We start from the raw sequence: 8,235 nt of genomic DNA, 5'->3' as shown, positions 1-8,235 counted from the left end.
CACATATGAGCACATGTGCATATGTACACACAGTCCTACTACAAAATACCTTAGCTGCAAAGTTGTTGTCTTTAATTTGTCATTTTATGAATTTTTACATACATGCACATATATCCAACATGTCAATTCCACTCAGAGCATTACTATAAGCTCTTACATAATGAGCAGGCAATGGAGCTCCTATGAGACAAGAGACAGGAATCTTGTCACCTATCCATTATTTCAGTTATTGCTAATAAAAGCAGGTGCCTGGCAGCATTGTGAAACATCACATTTTTTTCCATGGCCCCTACTCCCTCTCTAGTTCATTTACCTCTCACTGGCCCAGAACTCCCTCTTTCATAGGAGAAACTCATCTTTTGGTTCTCTAGCAATAAAATAATTTTAAGTAGTATGTTAGATGATAACTTATTACTCCTCTCTGATGTATATATATGAAAAAACCCTGTTTAATAATGAACATATTTTGTATTTCAGATACACTACTATTTTATGAATTTATTTGTGTACTGATTCAAGATATATTTAATGGCCACCTTCTGTGTGCTCAGAACTGAGCTATGCTTTAGGGATACAAAGTAAACAAACAAACAAACATAAGTCATGATCTCAGCTTTTCAGTCCAGTCTAAGCATTAGACAGAACACTGATGGGATAGAACATCTGACGGTCACCTAGACGAGAGACATCTATGTTATTCTAAGTGGACATAATTGGCTTCTCATCGTTAGTGACTTGGTTCAAACCTTGAATTAACTAGAAATAGAATCAACCAGGCAATTCCAGGCACATTTCCTTGTGTACAGGTAAGACACTTCCATAGAGCTGGAGTGGGTTGGTGCAGATGGAACCAAGAGTGAGTGAGGGAAAAATGCAAAAGATGCGGTTAGAGAAAGAGGCAGATAGTGTGGTGGTAGTGGTGATGACGATGTTTTGGAGGTAAAACTGTTTTAGATTAGAATTCTAAAAAGCATTGCATACTGTCTGTTCTTTTTGTAATGACAGAATAACAGCCTTAAAATTGTTTTCAGCACATCTATTAAGTTTTTAAAAATGTTTCAGAATCTTTTTATATGCAACAACAATGCTATGCAGTGAGGACTTTGCAAAGTTGATATTACCACCCCTGTTCATATTTGAGAAAACTGAGTCTTGGGGAGGTCAAATATCTATCGAAGTTCATGAAAATAGTATGTAACAAAACCAGGCAACACACACTGGAGGTCATATTTAAAATTCCATGTTTCTTCTATCTCTCTTTGCAGCCTATAGACATTTGTAGGCTGCATTTAACAGGGTTTAACACCTACCTGCATTTGGTGAATCCAGGTTACCACCAATTTAGTTGATGCAATGGAGAAGAATTTGTCTTGCATGTGTTTTCAAATTTGAATTTTCTTGGAGCTTGGTTTACAAACATTTCAAAGCTTACACATTTCAGAAAAGTATGCTTTGGCTATTGTTTAGCAGTATGATTCAATAGGTACTATCTAGAAGATATGCAGACTATCTTAGGGAATGAAAAAAGTTAAAGTTTGACTCAACTGATACTTCTTCATCTATTAATTAGTACTCCTGAAAATATTAATACTTTCACTTTGAATACATCCCTTTATTATATTTAGCATGTCTGACATTTCAGTTGTGGGGACACAATGGCCACCATTTCTTAGTATATAAAAATGATTGTTGGGAAAAAAATTTGTGAAGATATTTCAAAAGAAAAATCTTTGCTCTAAGTTCAGCATTATCTAAAAGGAAAGAAAGCTACAGAAACAATGCTAGATCAGAATGGAGGGAGTGTTCTTTTAGCTGAGAGTATCTACAACATATTACGCACATCTGGAGATTTAAGGGGAGTCTCATACCTATATAAAGGGAATATATGGGTATGAGGGTCCCTAATGAATCCTCCCCTTTAAAAAAGTACCATGTGAATTTTAGAGACAAGAAAAATGTCAACAAAATTTATTCTGAACCTTTGAAGAAGATTTTAACTTTCAAAATTCAATTAAAATCTCCTTTTTCAGAAAGATTCTAAACTATTTGTAAATTCTTTATTGTATCAGCTTATAGTACTAAGGATGGGGGGGTAAATTTAAAGAGTTAAGTGTAAGATAAATTATTTTGTTTTAATTTCTGAGAGGACTAAGAAAAATATATAAAAGATAAAATTGCCTCCTTTTTTAATGCACTTCAATTTTTTTAAATGATTAAAAACCATGGCATTGCATGTGAAAGGAAAAGTGAATTTTATTATAAAAAGTCCTGGATATCAGCTGAATGGAGAAGTATGGAATCTTGGGGAGAACACTTATTGTTATGTAGAATGTAGTTTCTAGATGGTGGTTGGTACCACGGATGTTGGTGAGATTGTTTACAGAGCACTGGTAAAATGAGGAAAAAAAAAACAAATTCAGAATTCTGAGAAACAATAGCATTTAAAGGAAGAAGGACAAGGAGGATGAGCCCTTGAAGATGATGAGAGAGATGGCTGGAGACCCAGGAAGGAATGGTTATGAGAACCAAGACATGGAGAGCATCAGAAAGCAAGGGTATCAGCAAACATTGCTACTGAATAGCAGCTACCTGCGTGAGGCAATGAGTAAGTCATTGGTGACCTTTACTGATGCAAACAGGTCTGTCAGAGAGAGAGTTTGCCCTTACTTTAACAATTAGCTTTTTATTCACTGCCCTGAGGATCTTAACAAACATCAGGTGTTATAATAAATATTTAATGTTTGAGTGGAAAACTGTTTCTTATTATACTATAAATTATAGACATCTCTCAAATGATTGTATATCAATCTACCACATAGATTATTTAGCTAAATATTTTCTTCTTTGGCTAATTTTCCCTAATTATTTATTAGATACTAATTCCCTACCTCAAATAATTTTAATATTATTTAAATTATTGACTTCAGGAGTCCCTTGCACTTAGTTACTAATGGTTAACTTATATCAAGGGTCAGACCCACATACCTCCCTGTTTCCTCTCTCTATCTGCCTCATGGATGCACCATATACCCTCATCTGATTGCTTGATAGAGGGACTCCAAAACTTCTGGTAGGTCTTTTACTGGGTGAAGACATTCCTCTCTAACAATTTTTTCTTTTTCTCCTCCACTGAATTTACATCCTTCATCCTTCCTCTTCTTTAAGATTTTTCCTGTTTGCCCTAAATTTCTGGCTCTTTCTATTTTTATTTCTCTTCCCATCCTTCTTCCGTATCTATGCTTTTCTTACCTCCCTGTGTTGCCTTGGTTATATCTCTGATTACCCCAATAGTAATTTCTAAGCTTAAAAGTTACAAAATAAACGGAAAGATCTAGTTTTAGAAATTTGTCAATCACAAAAGCAAGTCATGCCAATTTCTAAAAACTTTGTGGGACACAGAAATTCTCTCTAAGATCTCCACTAGCTTAAGTGTCTACCATTTTGTGAGTTGCTGATCATTAAATGTCAGCATTAAAAATAAATTAAATTATTCATTTTATTACTTTACTCTTTTAACTACTTATAATAATATGTCCTAGTGCTTTATAGCAAATATATAATATTTGAGCTACATTTTGGGCTGAAAAGTTGGGCTAAATCAATTCAGGTATGAACTATTCCTTTTATACCATCATCTCTAAGGGAGAATGTGTGCTGAGTTCTTAACAAGTGATTAGCAAATTAAATTTTGGAATACACCTGTTTGTTAGCAAGAACTGCCTGTAATTAGAGATGTAAATCTGTTGGGAAAAAATCAAGTAGGTGAGCCAAAATGCAGAAACTTGTGTTGTGATAAGAAAGCTAGTATAGATTTGTGCATCGCATTGCTATTTCAAAGCACATTCATGCACGCACGCTCATCTGAGTGTCACAATGACCTTGAAAGCTAAGCAGGGCAGCATTCGGCATTATCCAAAAATTTCAGTTGAGAAAAGTGACACAGAAAGACCAAGTAACTTTCCCAAGTTCAGGCAGTATCAGGCTAGATGAAACGAGATCTTTTACTTTAAAGTCTTTCTCATAAGGCTGTGTCTTTGTTTTGTTTTGTTCTGGGTTTTATTTTATTTTATTTTTTTTGAGTTTTATGATTTTCATTTTACTGCTAAAGAAAATGTTTAAAAACCACTGCACTAAATGAAAATGGCCCGCATGATTTTCCAGAGCGGGGTTAGAAGTCAGGCTGAGGTATTATTCTCTAGCATCCATTACATAGAAGAAAAACCTCTTTCCCTAATGCAATCATAATTCTGAAATGGAAATGTGAGAAAGTAAACATTGAACTCCTACTATGAGCTGAACACTTTGCTAGACTTCATTTCATTTAATCCTTCTAAAAACCTTATGAAGTATTAGTATTATTTCCATTTTACTATAAGGAGGCAAAGTCTCACAAAGGTTATATAACTTGCCCATGGCTCCTTATTTTGTGAAGAGCAATGCAATGAGTCAGCTAACACTGTAGCTGGTGCTCTTATTTACTACTCAGTCTGGCTGGGATGCATTGTTATATTATGGGAAAATAAAAAGAAATAAACGCACAGGTTACTTTTCAACCTGGATAGATAAGCTGCTGCACTGTATATGGTCAGGGCGGTAATAAAGGGTCATCCACATGAAATCTATGTGAATTGTGTCCGCTGAAGTTGGGCAATATGCAGCTTGCACAGCTGTTCACAGAGGCCTTAGGAAAATCCCCAAACCGTGAAATTGCTATAAATATTAGATGATTTTCAGTTGAGATTGGGTACAAAGTTGTATATAAATTTGTATGGTTTTGACACTTATCAGTTGACTATATTAGTTTTTATCAATTTTGATTTGATGCACAAAAATGAGAACCATCTCTAGTTACAAATTACAAAAAACATATAGCCAACTCTTAGAAGACAAAAGATATTAATTTTAGAACATTTAGCTTTTTTCATGTAGTATCATGTGGGAATATGATAATTGTAGCAATATTTCCTTTTAGATGCTATTTTTTCCCCTCGTGCAACTCAAAGGAGAATTTCAACATGACTTTATCTTTTTCTCTTTTGCCTTACAGCTTCTAAATCTAAACTTTATAGGAGTATCCTTAGTTTCATTATGAGCAGTGAATCCTAAAACATGCATGGCTCATTTCCTGTTTGGGGACCGTACAACTGGGTAAACTGTGACAGGGTGGGGATAAGAACATCTTATCCAGATCCTCATTATTGCCTACCTCACAATACACAGTACTCTCCAAATGAATGTCACTGCATCTCTTCAGAATGGGGAAAGACATCAGCTGTGACAAGACAAGATTTCTGGGGCTGAGATTCAAATTGGCCCGTTAAGAATGACTAGGATTTGAATACATGGAAAGAAAGAGATGCTTGGGGAAGAGCAAGATCAAATTACAGGTTCAAAGAAAGGGATTTGCAAGATGTATTCATAAAACTGTGAGAAACTGCTTTTTGTCTTGAGTGGGCATTTCATTGAGATAAAAGTAGAAAGTTAAGTTAGGGTCAAAATTCAGACTGCCTTATAGGTGGATTACTGACACTAATAACAACTAAAATCTGTTGAATACACTGGAAACTGCTCTAAATACTCTACATGACTCAAAGCATGTAAACTTCATGATAAATGTATATGTTAGATATAATTATTATCCCCATTTTATAGGTTGTACAACCAAATTTCAACTAGATTAATGATCTGGTTAGTATTGTGAAGCCATGAAAAATTTGAAAGAAGAGAGTCCTATAGTTAAGCTAAGACTATTGAAATATCCATCTGGTAGAGATTATCGGAATGAGTCAGACAAGAGAGAGCCAGAGAGGCTAACAGGGAGGCAATCTCATGAGCCTAAAGTATAAAGAAGCTGCGTGAGGAACAAAGTTGTCTTTGAATGTGGTGGGGGGGTGATAAAGAAGAGGAATTAGTCAGAAATCCAGTCTCAACTGGGAAAATTATGGACGAATTAACATGTTTTTAAAAGAGTTTGGTGGGAAGAAACTTGGAAGGCACGCGTGCTAGCTCTAATGCTGGTATTCAGGTTGGAATTAAATCTGAAAATATTAGTAACTGGTAGGAATCATACAAGGATTTAAAAAAAAACAGTAAATGATATAGTAGTTAGGCATAGCTCTCAATGCGTTGCTTTAAGATGGTTAGAGCTCTTTAGTAGCCAACTTGGATCACTACTATGGTAAATAGTTGCAAACAACTGGCCAAAAGGGCCACCAGCATTTTCTTTCATATAATGGTATGTTTGTGTGTATTTAAAACACCTCTGTTTCAAAATCTTTTTATTTTACCTACAGAAGACTCCTTTGCAAAATAATGGCTTTGACTGTAGTGCTCATATCACATTCTATATGTGCTACCACAATAGCATTCATGAGGTTTTGTTGTAACAGTTTTTAATATGTCTATGTGTTCACTAAACTCTATGCTCCTCAAGAACAGGAACTGTGTCTCCATCATCTTTATAGCTCTAGCACAGAGCTTAACAATGGTAAGTGGACAATAAATACTTCTTTAATGATGATTCTACAGTATACAAGGACACACTTGTTATAAGTACATGGAATTCTGAGCGGTATATTGTGTAACTTAGTTAAATTGGGGTCAGTGTCCTGTTGTTAGACAGTGTTCCAAAATGAAATGACCAAAAAGAGATGAATAAGGTAATTTTAGAGGTGGAAGTGGAGGTGCTCCTCAAGAAGACCTTACATTTCTGCTCTATTTAGTCAAATAACTTTAAAAACATTTGTAAGATAGCTTAATGATTAATTTATGTTTTTCCTGGGGTACAATTAAGTATTAAACTCTGAGATATAGCCTTTATTTAATATAGACCTTAATGGAATATATGTGTATATACATATAATATAGAGTAATGTATGTAAAGTACTTTGTGAAATATTTAGAACAGTGTCTAACACTAAGTGCTATATAAAGTTCAAAGAAGGGATGTATCAATGTAGATCAAATTAGAATTTTAAAGGCTTTGTGCATTGGACTACTTGGGAAAATTTTCTTGCAGAGACAAACAAATCTGGAAAAAATATCAGTTACTTATTAAAAGTTTTTTTCTTGCACAGTCCCATGTGGATGTTCTTAGTTGGTACTTAGTCTTCAGCATGATCTTTCTGGAATAGAGGATCCCTTTACCTTGTAACTCTGACCTCTTGGACCTCTTGCTTTTCTGGATTTAGCTTACTGGTGGTGGGGGGAAGGGTGAAAAAGGTACACTCACTTCTTTTCTCCTTATCCTCAAAGTGAAAAGTATTATTCCACTCAGATTCCATTGGTGATATCTAGCCACCTGATCATGTCGAGTGCAAGGGCGAATGGGGATTCCAGTCTAGCTGTGTGTATAGGAGGAGGAGGAAATGAATTTGGTGAAGAGCTGACCAGTCCCTGCCAGTTCTGGTCTCACTTGAAAGAGACAATCCACAGATTGATGCAATAGACAAATGCAATTTGAAATATAAAATCTCCAGGAGATATGCAATTCTCTCTCAGATATAGTTACGGCTCTTCATGCTCCGCTTGCTCACGATCTGGACAAGAAATCTCTGCTTCCTCCCACCACCACCTCTGCCATTTGGCGTACAGTGGCAGAGAGAGAGTGTATCTGCAATGTGAATTCCCATTTTAAAAGGCAATAACAAGAAATACATAGGAGCTGGCTTGGCTGTCATTATTTCAATAATAAAGTCCAGCTGGGCTGTAAAATACATTTGTATTCTCACTGGAGAATAGCCCTTAATTACACAATTCTGCAAGATTCTGACCCCTTATTTATTATTCATTTTGGTCCCTAATGCCATAAGTCTTTGGGAGTTTCTTCCATGTGCTCTTTGGCCACATGTGAAGAGGGTATTAGACAGTATGCTCTCATTGGGTGTTAGATACTCCACGATTCTTCAAGTTTGAGTATCTTTGAAGTTGAAACAGTTGATATGTTGTTGTTGTTTGATTTCTTTTTTGAGAGTGGTCAGTGCAAGTCCCACACACATTTATTAAATCTTGACCTGTTTTCTTTCATTTGGTTCTATGTGCCAATTTAGGTAATTACACCTAAAGTTCTTTTTATTTATTTACTGCTTTATTTCTTTTCTTCCTCATTCTTATGCCTCTCTGCCTTAACTTAATGACTTGGGTGGGGAGATTGTATGGCTAATCTTTGATGCAAGGTTGAGACACTTTGTTCAACTAAGAAGTCTTTCTTATTGGACCCATGATACTCATAGCTTG

Source organism: Pteronotus mesoamericanus, unplaced genomic scaffold (genome assembly GCF_021234165.1).
Source record: "Pteronotus mesoamericanus isolate MK-2021 breed Mesoamerican mustached bat unplaced genomic scaffold, CSHL_Meso_final scaffold_651, whole genome shotgun sequence".
NCBI classification, from domain to species: Eukaryota; Metazoa; Chordata; class Mammalia; order Chiroptera; family Mormoopidae; genus Pteronotus; species Pteronotus mesoamericanus.
The sequence above is the reverse complement of the archived record's forward strand: the minus strand, read 5'-3'. Positions refer to the sequence as shown.